The sequence below is a fragment of the Schistocerca nitens genome, chromosome 3 (genome assembly GCF_023898315.1).
Source record: "Schistocerca nitens isolate TAMUIC-IGC-003100 chromosome 3, iqSchNite1.1, whole genome shotgun sequence".
NCBI lineage: Eukaryota > Metazoa > Arthropoda > Insecta > Orthoptera > Acrididae > Schistocerca > Schistocerca nitens.
The window spans coordinates 975,309,313-975,330,003 of NC_064616.1; the positions used below are offsets into that span (position 1 = coordinate 975,309,313).

The window sequence follows — 20,691 nt, forward strand, 5'->3', positions numbered from 1 at the left end:
ACAACTAGATAATAAATTCAGTTGGGAGCAACATACTAATGAACTGGTAAAGTGCCTAAACAAGTCTGTGTTTGCAGCGCGAATGATGCCAGACATAGGAGATATAAATATAAAAAACTGGCATATTTTGCTTGTTTTCACTCCATTATGTCATATGGTATCATATTTTGGGGTAACTCCACTCATCGATACCAAGCATCCAGATGGGAACAGAAAATTATTACATCCATGTTGTTACTAGTTCACACTAAACGTAGTTTCTAACCAGACATTGAAATGGCTGACCATGTTGTAATGTACAATCGAATTTGCAACACTAAAGTAAATTTCGGACATAAATATAAACCACTAGAAAACAAAGGTTTACATTTCCATTGTAAATGAAATGTAGAGTCAGATGTTTCGGTTCTTAATTGCAGAAACAGGCATACTTGATATTTGTCATTATATCACCATCTACCACGAATGAAAAACAATGGTTTGAGTAAACTGTACATATTTTCTGGCGTAGAATCATAATATGGAAACAAGGGGGTTCCTATCTGAAAATACAGAGCAGACCTCACCAATGTGGAAAGGGTGGTTAGGAGGTGGCCAGTTGTAGCACAGGAGTCAGTGCTGATGTTTACAGAGCTCGTTGCATGAATGAAAAATATAACACCTTTGCTAATAAAGTGCTTACCTTATTCGAACACTGTTTTCCCCCAAAACTTACCAAGGTTAGAGCAAAGTCCACAAAGAAGCCATGGATTACTCAAGGAATAGGGATATCTTGTAAAACAAAAAGAAAACTGTATCTGTCAATCCGAAACAGTTCCGATGTTGATGCTATAGCACATTACAAGAAATACTGCAAAATATTAAAGACTGTAATATGGACATCAAAGCAAATATATTACAAAGAAGAGATAGTCGTATCAGATAACAAAATAAAGACAATATGGGATATAGTGAAGGAGGAGACCAGGAGAACCAAACATGAAGAGGAACAAATAGCATTAAGAGTAAATGATACATTGGTGACAGATTTGTATAGCAGAACTTTTTAACAAGCATTTTATAACTGTTACTGAAAAGATGGGGTTGTCAGGTTTGGTAGATGCTGCTATGGAATACCTCAGACCAGACATTTCAAATAACGTCCATAATATGAATTTGACCCTCAATACCCCAGCAGAAATAATGTCCATCATAAAATCTTTAAAATCAGAAACATCTAGTGGGTATGATGAAATATCAACAAAGTTAATTAAGGAATGTGATTCTGAGCTAAGTAACATTTTAAGCTTCCTGTGTAACCAGTCGTTTATCAGTGGAATATTTCCTGAATGATTGAAATATGCTGAAGTTAAGCCACTGTTTAAGAAGGAAGATAAAGAAATAGCATCAAATTTCCGTCCAATTTCACTGTGCCAGCATTCTCAAAAATTTTGGAAAAAGTAATGTACAATCGACACTATAACCATCTTATCTCAAATAACATACTGTCAAAGTCACAGGTTTTGATATTGAGAAGTCTATCTACACTTACAGTGAAAAAGTGCTTAATTCATTAGACAAAAAATTGCAGGCAACTGGTATATTTTGTGATCCGTCAAAGGCCTTTGACTGTGTAAATCACAATATCCTTTTAAGTAAATTAGAATATTATAGTGTAACAGGAAATGCTGCAAAATGGTTCAAATCTTATATCTTTGGCAGGAAACAAAGGGTGTTATTAGGAAAGACACATGTATCAAGCTATCAGGCATCATCCAACTGGGAACCAATTACATGTGGGGTCCCACAAGGTTCCATTTAGGGGCCCGTACTTTTTCTTGTGTATGTCGATCAGTAACATTACCAGATGACAAGTTCGTTTTGTTTGCCGATGATACAGACATTGCAGTAAACAGCAAATCAAGTGTAGTCTTAGAAAGATCAGCTAATAAAATATTTGTGGACATTAATCACTGGTTCCTAGCCAATTCCTTGTCACTAAACTTTGAAAAAACACACTTCATGCAGTACAGAACTTGTAGGGGGTGTCCCACGAGTATATGCCTAACATACGATGATAAGCAGATAGAAGAAGTGGACAGTGTTAAATTCTTGGAATTATAGCTTGATAATAAATTCAACTGGGAGGAGCACAGCACAGAACTGCTGAAGCGTCTTAACAAATCTCTATTTGCAATTCAAATTGTGTCAGACATAGGGGATATAAAAATGAAAAAGCTGGCGTACCATGCTTACTTTTATTCCATAATGTCATATGGGATTATTTTTTGGGGTAATTCATCAAGCCAAGGTAAAGTTTTCCAGGCACAAAAACGTGCAGTACGAGTTATATGTGGTGTGAACTCAAGAACATCCCGCAGAAGCCTGTTTAGAGAACTAGGGATACTAACTACTGCTTCCCAATATATTTATTCCTTAATGAAATTTGTCATTAAAGATACATCACTTTTTCGAATCAACAGCTCAATTCATGGGATCAATACCAGAAATAAGAATAATCTTCACAAGGATTTAAAGTCACTTAGTCTTGTACAAAAAGGTGTGCATTATTCTGGAACACACATTTTCAATAACTTGCCAGCAGTCATAAAAAGCTTAACAACCAATGAAATTCAGTTTAAGAGAAGCCTAAAGGATTTATTGGTGGCCAACTCCTTCTACTCCATGAATGAATTTCTCAGTAGAAGTAACTGACTTGTGTGTGTGATATTATAACTTCTGCACAATTTCAGTGCTGTAATGTTTTCATTGTAAATATGTGTGTGTGTGTGTGTTTAAGTACAATCTAACTTCTGCACCATTTCAGTGCAGTAATGTGTTCATCGTAAATAAGTATTATAGTAGTTGTATTGCTCATTTATTACCTTATAAATAAATAAAAAACTTTTTTATTTTAGATTCAGTGCATCAGTATTTGTAAAATGACTCTTTCATATAGTGTTCATTAAAAAATGATGATCATTCCACTTGGGACCTGTGAAATGGTACATTAGCTTATTTGTTTTAGTTCTAAATATTTGTCATGTATTGTTGTTTTTCTGATATGTTCTACATCCTGGAGGACCTCCTCACTATGCATCAATTGGAATGAAAGTAAATCTATTCTAAGTACAAAACTTCACTTTACTATTCAAAGTAGCATGTAACAGCACTTAAATGTATTCTTATTCAGTATGAGACTACCTTATACAAAATATCTCCCATCACTCAAACATTTTAAAGTGGTGTAAAATTTGTACTGTAATTAATTTTTCAGCAAAAACTTTACATCTATTTTTCTCAAGACTTTCTAATTATGATTTAATTCCCTTGTGCTTAAGCTATATACATCCCCCATCATTTTTCTTCAGTAGTTGTGCTATAAGTCGCCATAGCATGAATATTCGTTCACAGTTTTCGTATACACTTTTCATAAATTTCAGACTTATTCTTCTCTGTTTTCCAACTTACTGTGGGATTGAAGGGACCAGACTACAAGGGCCATCGGTCAAACATACTGTATCTTATTCTCTACAATAATGTTATTGGAGACTTTCATCTGGTAGTATATGCTCAGGTTGTCACATTTCAATTTTTTATTGAAATAATCCTTAGAAGCGGGACTCCATATGGTTTTTTTGTCTGTAATCATGTGTAAATTTAAGTGTGCTTCCTTTGCAGCCAACAACCACTATTGCACATAAACCCTTTCACAGCTTAGCCTCAATACACCACACAATGAAAAACACATGGGCCCAGCTGCCTTGTCATCTGTCAAAAAGCACAAGGATTCCCACCGAAGGCGGGAAGCAATGAGCCTCAAGCCAAGTCTGCACAACGACATTGGGTTGCGCCACTCGTTGCGTGAATGAGTTGCACGCAAATGGTTTCATATTTGACTGTAGACACGGCGAAACCAGTATATACTTCAGTTTCGTGGTTTTGTGAGTTCCTGAGTCGGTCTGAAATGAAAGTTTTGGCAGCTGCACGTCGCACGAGTTGTGAGTTAAAGCTTATTGCGTGGAATCGCTGCATAAGAAACGTTTTTCGATTCGTGACTGGATGAAGAAAAGACGTCAGCACCGTTGCTCAGCATCCTTGCTGAAATAATTTGTAATGGAAGACCCAATAAGTTCTTTTAATTATCTTAGAATGTCACCAGAACTGTTAACGTTTCTTCTAAACAGAGTTAATCATGCGATAAGGAATAAAGGTATTGTAATGCATGAAGCACTGTAGCCAGAACTGAAATCAAATATCACATTGCATGCATTACAATCGAGAACACTCGGCATGCTATAATATCATGGAGGTATTTTCACCTCCATGTATAACATGCGGTTTTAGTTGGTGATGACGCTTTTTCATTAACACCAATAATTATTAACAACGACAGTAATAATTATAAACATTAGCAACAAAAATTACTCGAAGCAGGCTGGATTAAGAAGAGAATGGTTTGCAATCTACTCTCTTGAAGAGAGATCTTTACAGTGACAATATTTCAAAATTCTAACATATGTGAATGGGGAGCACTGCAGCGACGTTTTGAAAAGATGAATATTGAATAAAGAATGCTGCTTCTTGAATTTGTATAGCCTTCCCTCCTGTCAACAATATTCTTTAACAAGAGTTGGCCAACTCTAACGATGGGATTTTAGTCTTTTAGACGAGAGCATTACCACAGCGAAAATTACACTTGCTTATATTTTTCTTAATTCAGTTAAAAAGTTGGAACACGCCGAAAGTGTCTAGTTTCACAGAGTTGCGCGCATGCGCAGTGGCTGGTAGAGCAGTTGCCTGCAACCTAGTGTCGTGAAAACAAGGCTAGGCTTAACCCACGGCCTGCAATCCCAGGAAAACACGCATGCACAAACGCGCATGCGTTCTTGCCCTGTTGGAAATTTATACGCATGCGCAAAGTTGAACAGAAAGAAAGGCATCGTGTGGACTTGTGCCTTGCATTTCTATTTTTGTGTTCTGTGGTGTGATGGCAGATTGCAGATTGGTGTTGACGTTTGAGGGTGGTGGAATAAGATGATGAAGAAATTAAAGGGTTTAGGTCTCATTCGTGAGAGGAAACCCAGTAAAATCATCTGATTTTGTGTTTTACTTCAGTTAAGTCCTGAATGAAGAGTTTTATGTGTGAAGAAAAACGGGCTTTTTAAAGTGGGCGTATTGTGTTTCACAGAGTGGTTGTAATGTGATGGACGTCTATTAAATTGTGCGATACATTTTAAACTCGGAAAGCAGGTATGATACAAATAGTGCCAAAAATCTTCTAAAATATGCAGAATTTCAGTAGATTTATGCCCAGCCACATTTTTATATGTCGTTCACTTTATCTTGTATGCAGCATAGTAATGACAGCGTTTGATTTATGGTCACTCCTTTGTGACTCGTTTCGATAAAGCCGGTAATGGAAACTGCCATTTAATGGATGAAATTTCTACATAAAACTGTAGCGTTAAATTTTTCAGCATATTATCAGTGTAATGAGTTGTTAAAAGATTTGACGTGTGCTCGTCAACAGGACGTCGTTCCAAAGTAGTTTGTTTCATTATGGTAGCACAGATTCATTATATTACCACAGATACGACGTACGAAAAACAATGGATGTTTTTAAAGCAGTTACAGGCGTACTGTGCAGGAACACTTTGTGTGACAATTTCGTGTGAACGTCATGCCTGTAGGCCTACGCCCGACGAATCAGGATGAAATTTGTCAGTTCAGTTCTAACACAATGGATGAAGTCCATAATTTTTGTGTTATCTGCAGTATGTATAGCTAGGTACATTTACTGCTATGTAAGGGGTTAGTAAACAAAAGGTTAAAGAGATAGGTAGGCCTACTTTTGGGTACGTGTTTCTAGTGGGTACAAACTTCTTTCAGTTGCTCGCGTTGTGAGGATTAATGTAATTTAAACCCCAAATGCTAATTTTAATTATACAAACAAACACTGGGAAAAAATGGTGAAACCATAGACTGATATAGTCCCTACAGATTAGTTCGTTGTTGAAGAGCGAGAAAAATTTGAAATAATTGCCAGGCTTGTTAATTCACACACACACACACACACACACACACACACACACACACACACACACACAGCATACATACATTTGCTTTATGAGGGTAGTGCAGGTGGTCAACCATGGCCTTGATGAAGGAACCACCCCAGAATGCCAAAATCAGTACGACCAGACAGAGGAACCTCCATCCTCCCAAATATGTCATCGGCGTCAATTGCACTTAGTCATTCAGTTGGTCCAAGTTTTACAGTGTTCTTCGATAAAAAGTAGATTTTGCTTTTCAGCACTGTAGACATCAAGGAAACCGGCTGGTGATTTCAGAACCATGAACTTGCTGTCGTGCCCTTTTAATGTACATTCACAAAACTACCTTCAAAGCCCATAAATGTATGATTATTTGCTAACTTTTTTGCCGTGTCTTATTCTGTCTGGAAAGTAATTGATATACCTATGTTAAAAACAGAATTAGACCCAATACATTACTCTGAGTTACACACATTTATCTGACAACTATTGTACTAAAATTTATCAGTAGATGTGTGAAAACACTGTACCTACTGCAACTTTTTTTTCCAAGTAAGACTGGAACCAACTCTTTCCTATACCTCATACATCTAGCACTTTTAGCTTGTTTAGTTGTATTTTATGATCAATAGTGTCAAAAACCTTAGAAGAGTCTACAGAGGCCTCTTACACTTTCTGTAATGTTATCTGTCAATATATTGACAGTGTGACGGCACATATTGATATACTGTCAGTTGTACATACCACTTTAGGATACTCTGACATTGCGTACTATATTAATTTGGAAGTCTGCTATAGCTTCGTGAATTACACAGCACTTCAGAAAAATGCCTGTACTGTGAAAAGTATTATATCTACAATGAGTAATAAGGAGTCTGTGAAATGGATGAGTCACCAGATTATCACAAAACATAAGATTTTGTAAATTAATTATGTTAATGTAGCCTTCCTGGGCAGATATAGCAGCTGCACAGGTTTTCATAATGATTTCATCAATTGTTTGGTGATATTACAGAAGTAAACTTACTGTTTGAATGACCTTTCTATCTCCAGAAATCTATTAGGTTATTCTTAATTTCTTGTTGTAGTGACTGATCACTCATTGACATATTTTCTTCCCTAATGTCATACCAACATTATTAGTTGTGTGATGTGGGACTGGTGTGAAAATAGTTTATGAAATCTTTTGGAAATGTGGTTCTGATGATTTTTCAGTAAATCAACATGTGACAAGTTGCTCTTTTTTCTCAGCCACTTTCTGACGCTTATACTGTTTTTCATTGTTTTCTGTTTTTTCTTGCTAGCTACAGCTAACATAATTGCAGTACGTTGGGTGCTCGTCATCTTAACTTTGTGAAATTGTGTTGTCAACTGACAATATTAACAACAATACCAAGTGATATTTGCTTTAAAAAAAAGTGTACTGTTTAAGATTGATATAGATATTTTGTGTGCCACCACAAATACAAATACACGATCCACACCCTTTACAGTAGTTTCACTGCAGAAATTTGGGCACTCGTATGGAGATAGCACTGTATGCTGTATTTGATAATCTCTACACCAGTGCAGTATAATACAATACTACCATGCTGCGAAATACTGTAATTCAATTTCAAGCTGGTGTAATTGATTTCAATGGATTGAACATTTTGATGAAAAATTGATAATTTTGAGCAAATTTCTGATATATGTGTGTGCCTTTCAGTGTGGTACATTCCATCTTCTGTGTACATTTTGATGAACTCTCTGGACCCTCACTAATTAACTCCACTAACCTCCCTTTTCCAGTCCTGTCTAGGTGCAGACCCTGTCAAGTGTAACCCATCTCCCGATAGCATCACTGGCACCAGTGCAGTGTGCACCCGGTCAGCAATCGTCAGCACCAGCTCTTCATTTACTGACTGTATAGCACTGCCAAGATGAGGCGGATCATGCTGCTGGAACAATTCAGCTGTGCTCACATTGGTGGCTCTAGTTAAGGAAGCTATCTTTCTCAGGTCCACAAACTATGATGTATGCCGTATCCCTACCTGGACTACTCCCTGCCCCATCCAGTATCACTACCGGATAATCTTCAATTAAATCCTTACGCAAATGCCCTAACCCTGAATCTCACAATTTAGCTCAGCACTTGGCTTGAAAATGCTGGTGACTTGGTACTTTTCCCCCTAACTTCTCTTGTAACTGAGGGCCTATGCCTCTGTTGCAGCAGTTTTCTCTTTTTTTTTTTACAAACATTTGTGCTTTTTGTAACCTTTATGCTCACAAGTGGTCTGCTGCACATTTCCAACTTGTACACCCGATTCCATAGTGAAGTGATAAAAGGGTTATTGTGCTTCTGTGTGGACTAATGCTGCAGTTTGCCCTGTTCTATAAAAATTTTTCTTGAGAGTTGATAGTGGATTGGTTCATCTTTCAGAAATGCCTCCTATCCATACTACTCTCCCACATTCAGGGGCTTCAGATTTGGGGTGGGGGATTTTGTTTAAACGCACAGGACACACACTTCTCTGTTCAAACTACCTCATTTTCCACCTAAGAAGAGAATATTGCTGCAGTACATATAATGAGAAAAACTAATGTGTCGTACTACTGGATAGAGAATTTTTTGTCTAAACACTTGTTTCACGTTATTCTGAAAGACCACATTAAAGTCACATGTGGGTATAAGACGACTAATTATAAGAGAAAATTGTGCAAAGGGCATTATGGTACAAATAATTTTCAGATGGTAAATTTTACTGTGTCAAACAGGTGTTGTACTCGGCTTCATTACTGGGATACTTAACCAAATATGTTTGAAGATGATTACACAATTTGTAGTCTAAGAACTGTGATCTTTCAAGAAGCTGATGTTGGTTGCTTGGAGAGAATTGAAACCTGTGGCAAATGGTACACATGCATTTGCTTGCCTGAAGTGACAGAGATTAAGATACACTTAGATATAGGTATCTTATGATTAATCAAAAGTTTATTCAATATATGTAGCTGCTGTGTGCTTCAGAATACTGAGGGACACTCCTGGTGCCCTTTTCTTACTACATCAGCCTTTGTGTTGATTCCAGAAGTGACTGGTTGGCTACAACAATGGCAGTAGTATGTCTGCCTTAATTAGAGACATTACAGAAGACTTTCACAATTCTATGGACACCTTGAATACAGTACTACTGAAGACATTTCACTTCAGGTTAAACATTATATCTAAAACTGATGGTTTCAATACCTCTTGCTGTAGATACAAGAAAAGTTACACAGCTAGTATCTCCTTGATATGTTTGTATATTGCTGCAAGTGGCTTTTCAGAACTGAGCAGCATTAGGACATAACACTTGGAATGTATTTTTAGTATGTGGTTACAGATTTATGTGTAGCATAGCCTGTTGTCTAGGTTATGTTGGGAAGGAGGTAGTTTTGTTGAGTGTTTGAAGTATACAAATGTGATGACATGGAAACCTCGGCTTAAGGTAATGATCAGTTCAAGTAGCAGTTCTCAGGCAGTTAGAGTGCAGAACTTACACACATATCATGTCACTTTAAATTGTAACTTCATCTTCATTTCATATATCACAGAATTACATTGGTTTTGGTGTCTATCTTGTAAATGTGTTGTAATTAATTGTGCCATTTCAAGAATTGAGACAGCTTAACCAGTTGCTAATGGACTTAACTTAGTTTTACTCATTTTTACTAAACTATTTTTATTACTCTGTTACTGTAGATAATTTCATATGACTGAAATATTTCATTGTGGAGTTAGTTTTCTTAGAAGACATTTGTGACAGTGAAATTAGGTTACTATAAATGAAGCAAAAAATCATAATACTCAAGATATATGCTATTTAATTTCTCTTCGTGACATCTTTCAGACATGAAACTGATAGTATGGAAAGATAGAATTTGTTCATCAGCTGGCAGCAGATAGAAACCTATAGAAAGATGTAATATTGTTCAGTGTTGGAATTAGGTGTTCTTCCACCTTGGCAGAAGAGAGAAAGGGATTTGAAGAAAAGAGACTGTTGAGGCTTCAGGATTCATTAAAGTCACCCAGGGCTCCAGATATTTGTACACTAATCAGACAAGATACAATGGAATACTAGATTTTTAGTACTAGGTCGGATTTGAAACTTGGGTAACTAAAGAGGGCAGAGAGAATAATTGGCAAGTCAGAAATGAGTGGAAGTCTGTCATGAAAGAACCTAAAAGAGGGAGAAATTAAAGTGCATGAAAAAGGCACAAGGTGCAAAAAGAAAATTTGGAAAGACCAAGATAAACAACAGTAGAGGAGTAAAGGAAAAAATGTAATAAATTGGGACCAAATGGGTGGCAGGAATCAATAACATGTTGTAAAGGAAGTTACCATTGGCAAAATTCTATGGAACTAATGCCTGGAGGGAGAATATAATACAGAATGTGGTAAATTGGGCACAAAGGTCATCATTATTGTGTTGCAGAACAGAATCTGCAACTGAGTGTTTTGTGTTGCAAGTATAATCTTTGCGGATTCATCTTTACTGACAGCTGGGTGACTGTCACACAAATGTAAAAGGTTGTGCAATGACTGCTCGTAAGTTGGAATATGATGTGAGTTGTCTAGCAGGTGGATCTCTCTACGATGGAACAGGTCTTGCCAGTAATAGGGCGGGTATAGATAGTGTTAGAAGAGTTCATAGGAAAAGTCTTATAGTGGGGGAATTCAGTGATAAAATTCATAAGGTGAGGACATGGCTTTAAAAAAAAGCTATTTTAGGTTGTGTGGAGACAGTTATGAATAGGGTGGACCTCATTTCGTGGTATGATTTCAGAAAATTACAGCCCATCTGAAGACGTTGGTTACTATACTATATACCAGCATGGTACAAGGTAATGAGAAGGTGCACCCCTTTGTTACTTTTGACAGGAATCAATAGTTCCAGGATGAGCTGAGGCCTGTGAGAAAATCTATTTGTGAAATATGCTAGTGGCATAATCAGAGGCACTGGTAGGCTATTAAGACTGGTAGTGTGTTCCCATAAGGAGTCAGTATCTGAGGGGAGAAGTTTGCTGTGAATGCCACACTCCTCATGGAAGGGATAGCAACTGTCAGACTAGTGTTGTTTGTTGGTTGACTTGAGGTATGCTGAGGTGTAGATGTGATTTTTGGTAAGGCTAAGACAGACACAAAGGAAGCTGGCATGACAGTTTGAGAAACACTACTTGAAATGTAGCTGTGAAAAATAATAAAAAATGCAAGTTATCTCACCATGTGTCTGTATGATAATATTATCAGTGTATCTAAACCACACAAATAGCTGAAGGTGATATAAAACTGATATTAATAAATTTTTATTTTGAGTGCCGAATTACACTAACAGATAGTAAATGTGCTGTTAGAACACTTTTCTCATAATTTTTGTCATTGACATAAAATTTTTAAAAAATCTGGTTCTTAACTGACCAGCTTTTATCATCAACTGCACGAACAAAAACTCATTATTGTATCTTCCCACAGTCATAACACAGTTGAGTGTATGATCCATTGATGAGGGTTTGTCTGAATTTTAATTCATTTGTCATTCCATTCTTGTGCGAAAATGCACAGCACTTAGCATCATAAAGAATCAGAACTCTGACAAACAATCTGGCAGTACTGTTGTAAGTACCAGAAAGAAGTTTCAGCTGTCAGAGTTGATTGGAGAAGATCCTCAAGCAGAAGTAGAAGCAGTGATAAGGAAAGCTGGTGACATTCTTAATGTATGGAAGAAGAAAGTACTGCTGTTGGTAGTAATCACACCAGAGCTATAGACCATAAGTTACAAAAGTTAGGATCATAGTATCAGGTCACAACTGTTGTTTAGCTGAGCAAGGCTGTCAGGTGATATGACTTACAACCCATATGTAAGGATTTCAGTGAAGATGACCAGGAAGTAATAGTGGGTGCAGCATGAAACAGCTTAGACAGAAATGGCGTTTGAAGTAGGTACTGACCTGAACAATATGGACTCTTTAATTGGTGGTACAAATGTATGCTGTGTTGAGCTAATCCAGCACCACAATGAACCTTGTCTCTTCACTACTGTGGTGATTTAATGTGGACTTGGAGAGGGTGCTGATGACTGTTGGTAGTGGTATACATTCCATGAACATGCTAAATTATTAACTGCAAAAGGTAGACTTAAGTGTTAAAGTTCCACTTTGGTCTGGAAGTACACAGAAACCACAGAAACAGTTCACATTACTGTAGCCATGGTTTCTAAGTTTTTATGTGTTTAAGGAAATAATTTTGAATTTTGATTCATTTTAAGATTTATTGAAGATTCGAAATTGTGTATTCGTTCATCCTTTAACAAATAAAAATGCACACCACACTTGAAACTGTAAACAGTGGTTTCATCACATTTAGAGATTTCTGTAAAAGGTTCACAGAAAGTAGAATGTGTCACGCAGGAGGGAGCACTTACCAGTCACATGAAAGAAAAAGAAAGTGTAATGACAAACATCACAGAATTATAAATCCCTTATCAAGATATGTAGCCTACCAAAAACAAAAAAGGCTGCTTGATCAGTCTTTGAATAGCATAGTGGTGTGCATTGCAATAGAGGTGGCCAAGAATTTCGCTTGCATGATTACTATAGTGCCCAGCCTGGCTGGCACATTTCCCCCAACACCGTGCTATGCTGTCTCACCATAAGGAAGTGAAACTGCAAATGCACCACATTTAAATGGCAATGCAGCCACACTGCATATGGTTTTGCATTTCACATTTCTCAAAAGCAAAACAAATTTTCGGTATTATTGAATTATTTTTGATGCACTGAAGACACACAGTTTTTCTCCGGTACAAACTGCTGGCATACAGACAGACACACAGACAATTGCACAGCTTTCCACATTCAGGTTGGCACGTAATTGTGACTTGTTTTGTTTTGTAATAAAAAGAGTCTTTAATACACATAGGTTGGTCAAAACGTTGTAACACTTTTGCACCTTCATTATGGAAACATGGAAACTACCTGAGAAAAGCAATGTAGAATACCTTGCAGTCTCTTACTGTGGGCAGTGTATAGTCAAGTCCACTTAAAATGCAAGGTCTGCAATCCAGTTTGGATGTTCTAATGTTTGTTCCTGAACTCCTTTTTCCATCATAAATTCAACATTAGGGAGTTGTAAATTGAAAAGTCATTCCAGGCATGCTCGTTGACTTAACCAAAACACTTAACAGTAATATATAAAGTCTCCATAGTCTTTGTTCAGTTCCATTGAAAACCATTGCAGTTGACGCACTGCATATGACTTCAGAAATTTTCTATTCGTACCACCAATTTCTATAAGCTCCAAGCCTGAAAATTTAGCACAAAGTGCTTTTGATGTACAGAGCAATGAATCCCATCTGTTAATTGTAGTCAGTTTTTCTCTCTCATTGCCAACTAATACAAAAGAGTTACATGTCTGCACCTGTTACTGTCCTTCAAAGTAGTCAGTAGCGTTGTGTAGAACCAGTTGCCAGTGATGTGGAAGGTGTAGTATACCATTAGCAGAGCCTGTTCTGTTGATGGTGCGAATGGAGAGGTCTACTGCCTGTCGAATCTCTCGAACAGTTCAGAAGCGAATGCCGTGAAGTGGTTCCTTCATCCTCGGAATGAAATCAGTCACAAGGACTTAAGTCATATTACTTTTCGTTTTTGGAGCATCACCTACGACCAGCTTTGTGAAAGAAGTGGCAACACTTTCTGTGCAACCAACCCATCATTTTGCACGACAATGCGTGGGCGCATACAGCATAAGCTGTGGCTGCTCTGTTCGGTCGATGGGACTGGGAAGTACTGTACCATCCACCACACTCCCCGGACTTAAGTCCTTGTGACTTTGGTTTGAGTCTGAAGATGAAGGAACAACTTCGTGGTATTCACTTCAGAACTGTTCCAGAGATCTGACAGGCAGTAGACCGCTCCATTTGCACCATCAACAGAACAGGCTCTGCTAATTGTATGCTACGCTTTCCACATCACTGGCAATGGGTTCTACACAATGTTGGTGACTACTTCGAAGGACAGTAACAGGTGCAAACATGTAACTCTTTTGTATCGGTTGTGAATAAATAGTTGTCACTATTTATGTTCCAACCCTCGTATATATAATTCTCATCACTCTCTTCTGTAATTCCCACTCATTTTTAAAAGCTTAAGACGATGGATTGCTAGACTGCCTCTTTTTATCCAAACAGCCACTGGACCTGTGACATCCTTCATATCATGAACAAACAGTGAAGGGTAAAGAGTGCAGACACCAAGATTCTGCCGAACTGAAGAGAGTTGTGCTTACTGATAAATGCCACATCGCAGTATTGAATGAAATGTCGTGCTGTACTGCGTACTTCCTGCAAGGAACAAGCAAAGCAGAGACAGGCCATGCCATGGCCTGTATGCCCTGCACACGTGATGTTCGCACCCTGTGGCTGGCCCAGCATTACAGAGTGCTGGTGTACAGACACTGAAATACAGTGTGTAGTGCTATCACCATAAGGTAGGAAAGCTGCTACTGTAAAACTAACGTATGTTGGGGGACCATGCATTTCTATTAGAAATGGAACACATTAATAGATAGACAAGATCTAATCACAAAGTGCATGAAATTTTTGAAAAGTCAGCCACTGAAGCTTGACATCCATGAAAAGTTAATCATTTTGTGCATGTATTTCTCACTTAGTGGCAATGTGCACACCTTTTTCAACAAAGTAATTAAAATCCTGGTTAGTCTCTCAGCTCACAAAACTAATAAAATCTTATCTGGAGATTTGAACATAGAAACCAGTGTTAAGGATGAAATGAGGAACTTTGTAAACATCCTGAGTACTTTTGAAATGTTACAAATGGTGAATACAAAGATGGCTAAAAATGCACCTTCAGCCTTAGGCCATATGCTTAAAGATATGAGCCAGGAAAATTTTCAGTGTGCTGGTAGATGTGAAGTATATGTTATGCCTCTTATTTCACAACTGCTCGATAATAAAGTTACTTGCTGACTTTGAAAATCTCACATAACTACATACTTATTAAAGAATCTTGTGAAATGTAAAATAAATACTTTCTCTAGGGTATTGGCCAACCAAACTTCGAATGAAGTGTGTACAGAAAACTATTTTCAGAATTCTGGATATTGTTCCAACTAGCTGAGGGGACATTTCCAAACATGGTCACGTCAGCAGCAGTAACACATTAGCAAAGGAAAATAAATAGATAACTATAAATACCTGCAATTCTGTACAAAAACACTTACTATTTCACAGTTCCTAAATTCTTATCACAGTACCGACTGTAGAGAGGGAGGGGGGGGGGGGGGAGAGAGAGAGAGAGAGAGAGAGAGAGAGAGAGAGAGAGAGAGAGAGAGAGATATTTTAGAGGGGGGAGAGAGAGAATAATATAGAATGCAGAAAATTGGTGTGGGACATCATAAAATGGAAAAAGGCAGATTGAAGTACAATAACAAAGAAAAAAATGTGGAGTTAGATAAGCAGAACATCCACAGGGAGTAGTAAATTTTGTAAAGGTCTGTTTTTCAGGTATTTCAAAGATGCTGCAATAAAATTTCCCTAAAACAGGTACAACACCCAGTATGAATTATGTAGCAAGCATAGTGTTTTGGTTTTCCAAAACAGAATATGAAGTCAGGAAGGGAATGCAAAAATTAAAAAATAGGAAGTCAGCAGGCACAGATTATGTAACAATCTATTCTGAAGGCATTCTTAGACAGCATAGAAACTCCACTAATAAACATAAATGATTATTATAATTCAGTTATTTTTCCAGACTATCTAAAGCATGGACGACTTCTTGTTCTACTAAAGAAAGACAAAACAAGACCTACTCAAAGTGACAAGCCAGTTTCCTTACCCCCCAATCAATTTAGGAAATAGCAGAATCTATCATGAAAGGCAGAAAAGTGAGGTACAGTAACTGAATAAATAATACCTTCGTAACAAAAACAGTTTGACTTCTGAAGAAGTAAAAGTACAAAGAATTTACAAAAGTGCTGCTTGAAGTATTTGATAATTGATCATAAACTACCACTAAAAATTAAAAGCATTGGGTAAAACAAGGATATCTAATGAGTATTTAATAATAATACCTGAAAATTTGGGTACCAAAGTTAGCAACAGCCCAGGACATAAAGAAAACAAATAGCATTCACTTCGGCTTATGAGAGAAGACAACTCTGTCATGTTAAACAAACGAAAAATCTATAAACTGTGTGTTTAAGATCAATATTGATTACCAACTGACGTGGAACGCACATACATATATACTGGCAAAGAAAATGTCATTGATTTTTTTAATACCCTTAGGTTGCTATTATCATCTAAATCATTACAGTAATAATCATAATAATACAGACAGTGTGTTATGATGTGACATGTCGTTCATATGTTACACTTAGTTCTTAGTTATGGAATTCTTCTGTGGGGATGAAATGCACAAAACATGGGCAAATTTTCAAATTGAGGAAAAGGACAATAAGAATGATAACTAAAAGCAGTAGTTGGGCTAGTAGTAGTCAAGTATTTTACTACCTTTAATGCACCAAGTGAGTTCATATACCAGTCTGTTGTGCAAACCAGAAAAATCATATGTAAATATGTCACAAATAGTTCTATACACGATCATGCAATAAAAACTAGTTTGCACATACATTTTCAAAGGAAAAATAAATTTAAATTTCAAAACACCATTTTCTGCAAGGGATTAAAATTGTATAATAAGCAGCCCAAGGAGATTTAAGGGAAAACTAAAGTACATTAAAAAGGCAGAGTGCACATCTTAAATAATGCATGTTACACAGTGAATGAATAGTTTTAGCGCAGCTTACAACCTTTCCCTTAATCATTTGGCTTAATTACTTAGTCCCCTTATAGGGTTTGACCTCCATTTTTCTAGATTTCATAGAAGTGTGGGCCATTTGGAAAGAACACGTAATGTGGAGCATAATTTATCCATCGTGTGCTGTGATCTTCTGCACTTACTGTTAGAGTGGATTTATGTTTGGACCCAAAATTCTGCACAGGAGCCAATCCACTATTGAGGTAGGGGTCGGGTCAAAAAGCTGTCAATCTGTCAAATCTGACAATGAAATGTCAAATTATAAAAATTATGAGAAAGGATGATTCACAACAGCAGCAAACCAACCACAAGGCAGCTGATAGCATGAGAGTCCTAAATCTTCACAACATAGTAACAGAATACAGAGTGATAGCGACTTCATGGTTTGAAGATGGCAGTCTAGCCAAAATGGATACATCACAGTAAAAACACTGAACTATTATCAAACTTTGCAAGCATTGTGTCAAAATCCACACCTAGCAAGATGACGGTCTCAGACAGCCACTGCTGGTTACATGCCTATGCCTGTTTTTCAGATGTGAGAGATATATCAGCTCCCTTGACCTAAAACCGACAGCACTAGTGCTAACCACCACATCAGTGGAGCTGTAGATACACATCATCAGGGAAAAGGACACCTGCCAACCCCCCCCCCCCCCCCTCCTCCGCTTGAAGGACTAAACATATCAACTGTCTACTACCAACCAGTGGCTGATAGTCACAGGCTGTGGGTTGTAGAAGAGAATGGTAATCTGCCTCAGAACTCAAGGCAGGAAAAAGTTCCAAAAACTGCAACCTTGTAGTGACAAGAAGGAAGAGTCAAAAATTAAACCAAATTCTGCAGCTCCAATTAATACAGCTCCAACCCCCCAGAAGTTGAATTTATGAATGGCAATGAAGAACCTCGCATTCAGGTGGAACATGACTCCGCAGCAAAGTAACTGAGACTCCTGTTTCCCCATCACTGCTTTCTCAGATCCCATCTGATATTCTTAAATGGAACAGTAATGACTACTGTAAAAATCACGGTAACACTGAGAGCGCATCTTAAGGAGTCTGCATGCCCATTCACTCTGATGCATTCAATAAGCTGTGCAACTGACCACTGCATTAGAAGCTGTGGCTGCCAGTGCCTGCTTGTCAGTTAAGGTAACTGTACCAACCCTGACAGATCTATAACATATCAAGAGCTGGTTGAATTAGTGGAACAGCTGCCTCCACCCTTCCTCCTACTGGTAGACTTTAATCCCCACAATCCTCTGTGCGGCAGTGAAACTACATCTAGCAGGGACCAAGTAATAGAACAATTAATTTCAGAGCTGGGAGTCAGCCTACTTAACACTGGAGCTACAACACCTTTTCAGTAGCGCCCATGGAACATTCTCGGACATAGATCCCACAGTCTGTAGTCTGAGCATCTCACCTTTGGCATCTCATCTCACCTTTGATCCATTGGTATGTCCCCCTGCGGGTTCGGGGGTAAGAATAGGCCCGCGGTATTCCTGCCTGTCGTAAGAGGCGACTAAAAGGAGTCTCAAATGTTTCGGCCTTATTTGATGGTCCCCTCTTGGGTTTGACCTCCATTTTTCCAAATTTCCATTGTTAGTGCGTGCCATTTGGGGAAGGACGCCTTACGTGGTGTTTTTCTATTGGTCCATCATGCACCACCATCTTGCATGCTACCTATTGTCGTGTGGCGGGATTTACACCCAACATCTTCTGGGTTGCCTCCTTCTCGTCTTGTGCGCAATCCCCTTCTTAGCGCACATGACAACTGTGGACCCTTTCAACACCTAAAATCCAGCACGGTAGCCAATCCGTTGTGGTGGGATCATCATGTTCCCTCTTGGTGGTAGCCCCCTGACCACGCAGGGATCTCACTACAGATGCCGGAGCTGTTTCCTCCCCATGCATGCCAAGGAGTATGTGCCCATCTTGTCTGGGGCACGGGGACTCCGGGCAACGGGATATCGGCCAGGTACCCGTTGCTTTGGCTGGGTGGCGCCCTTGGGGAGAGCCCTCGTTCGGAGTAGGTGGCATCTGGGCGGATGTAGCGCAATGAAGTGCAATTAATCGCACCAAGCTGGTGGTCGCACAGCCACCAGCGTCTCTAAGCGAGGCAGAGTTGACTGTGATGCTGCGCAATATGACCCTCAGTCGTTCCCCTCGTTGGCTGCGCCGTGGGAGGGACGCAGATCTAGTGCCAAGCGGGAGCCTTACGTGCCACAATACCTTGTCTGCAGCAGGACTGATGGTGACTCCTTTCTTATGACGAAGCCTCTGTTTTTTGTGGAACACCTGGAGGATACGTTTGGGGAAGTGGCGGGGTTGTCTAAAATGAGGAATGGGTCCATCCTCCTCAAGACGTCCTCCCCAGCCCAATCACGAGCGTTGCTCTTGTGTGATAAGCTGGGTGACGTCCCTGTTACCGTCACTCCCCACAGTAGCTTAAATATGGTCCAGGGGATTGTTTACCATCATGACCTATTGTTACAATCCGACGACGAGCTGAGAGCCGACTTGGAACGATGTGGTGTACATTTTGTCCGTCGTGTACATAGAGGACCCAAGACTAACAGGGTGGCCACCGGTGCCTTTATCTTGGCCTTCGAGGGTGCTGTATTGCTTGAGAGGGTCAAGGTAATGGTTTACCGTTGTGACGTCAAGCCATACGTCCCTCCCTCGATGCGGTGCTTCCAGTGCTGGAAGTTTGGGCATATGTCCTCCTGTTGCCCATCCAGCGCCACATGTCGAGATTGCGGACGCCCCTCTCATCCCGATTCTCCATGTGCGCCTCCGCCTGTATGTGTCAACTGTGGGGAGCACCACTCTCCATGCTCACTGAATTGCCCCGTTCTTCATAAGGAGTGGAAGATAATGGAATTTAAGACCCTGGACCGGCTTACTTATCGAGAGGCAAAACTGGAATTTCAAAGGTTGTATCCTGTTTCCCCTCGAATATCTTATGCTGCAGCCATGTTATCGTCGCCCTCGCGGGCAGCAATTGTCGCCTCATCTGTGCCGCCTTCAGTGGGCCCTCGGGGCTGTGCATCTCTGTCTTCCCCCCCTAGTGTCTGGGGGCAAGCCTTCCTCTGTTGCCCCCTTAGCAGTTGGGGGCAAACCCTCTTCTGTCACTCCCCCCACGCTTACTTTGGGAGTGACATCTGCTCAAAAACCGGGGGGCTCGATCCCTGCCCCTCCTTCTCTGCCGGCGTTGCCTCTGCCGGTTCCTCTCTCGCGGAAGGGGTCCCTCGGGGCTCTCCCTTCCTCCATTTCTTCTCCTACCCAGCCGGATGTCAGCCAGTGGCTGAAGGTTCTGCCACCTGCTGGTCGTAGGGCTTCTGCGTTGTCGTCAGCCTCCGACGCTCCTTCAGAGAAGCTCTTTATGGCTGTGTGCTCCGCCATATTGGCGGGTGACCTTGAACGAGTTTCGCTCGGCTGCCGCTAGGGCTCGCCGGAGCGCGCTATAGTTTTAACTAAAAACATGCTTCCGGGCCGCCATTGCGGTTTTTTAAGGCGAGACTTCCTGCCGCGCCCATCTTATCACAGACGTACATCCGCCATGCAGGCAGCAGCACGCTCATTTCACTCGAGGCAGCCGCACGAAGCGCACAGCCGTGCCGTACAGGAGGAGGAGATATGCAAGAAGATCAAGAATGCCTGTATACAAGACTGTTGACACTTTTTCTGACACCTAATAATGTTGTCCAAGAAGAGCTACTCACGGGGCCAATTACATTTGTTGGAGCCAAGATTAATTTTTCTTGTACAACTACAGAGGTTGTTACCGGTAACAGTTGGT

At 39.5% G+C, this 20,691-nt stretch overlaps 1 protein-coding gene across 2 annotated transcripts in view; it reads left to right on the top strand.

The window, feature by feature from the left end:
* Positions 1-4,928: 4,928 nt before the first annotated feature.
* LOC126249037 (exocyst complex component 3) overlaps positions 4,929-20,691 on the top strand; it is a 54,960-nt gene continuing 39,197 nt past the window's right edge. The window contains exons 1-2 of one of the 2 annotated variants that reach the window (XM_049950656.1): positions 4,929-5,232; positions 14,240-14,538. The gene's annotated coding sequence lies outside the window, so the exon portion shown is untranslated. The remainder of the gene's footprint in view (positions 5,233-14,239; positions 14,539-20,691) is intronic. The other variant, XM_049950655.1, reaches the window with a different exon arrangement.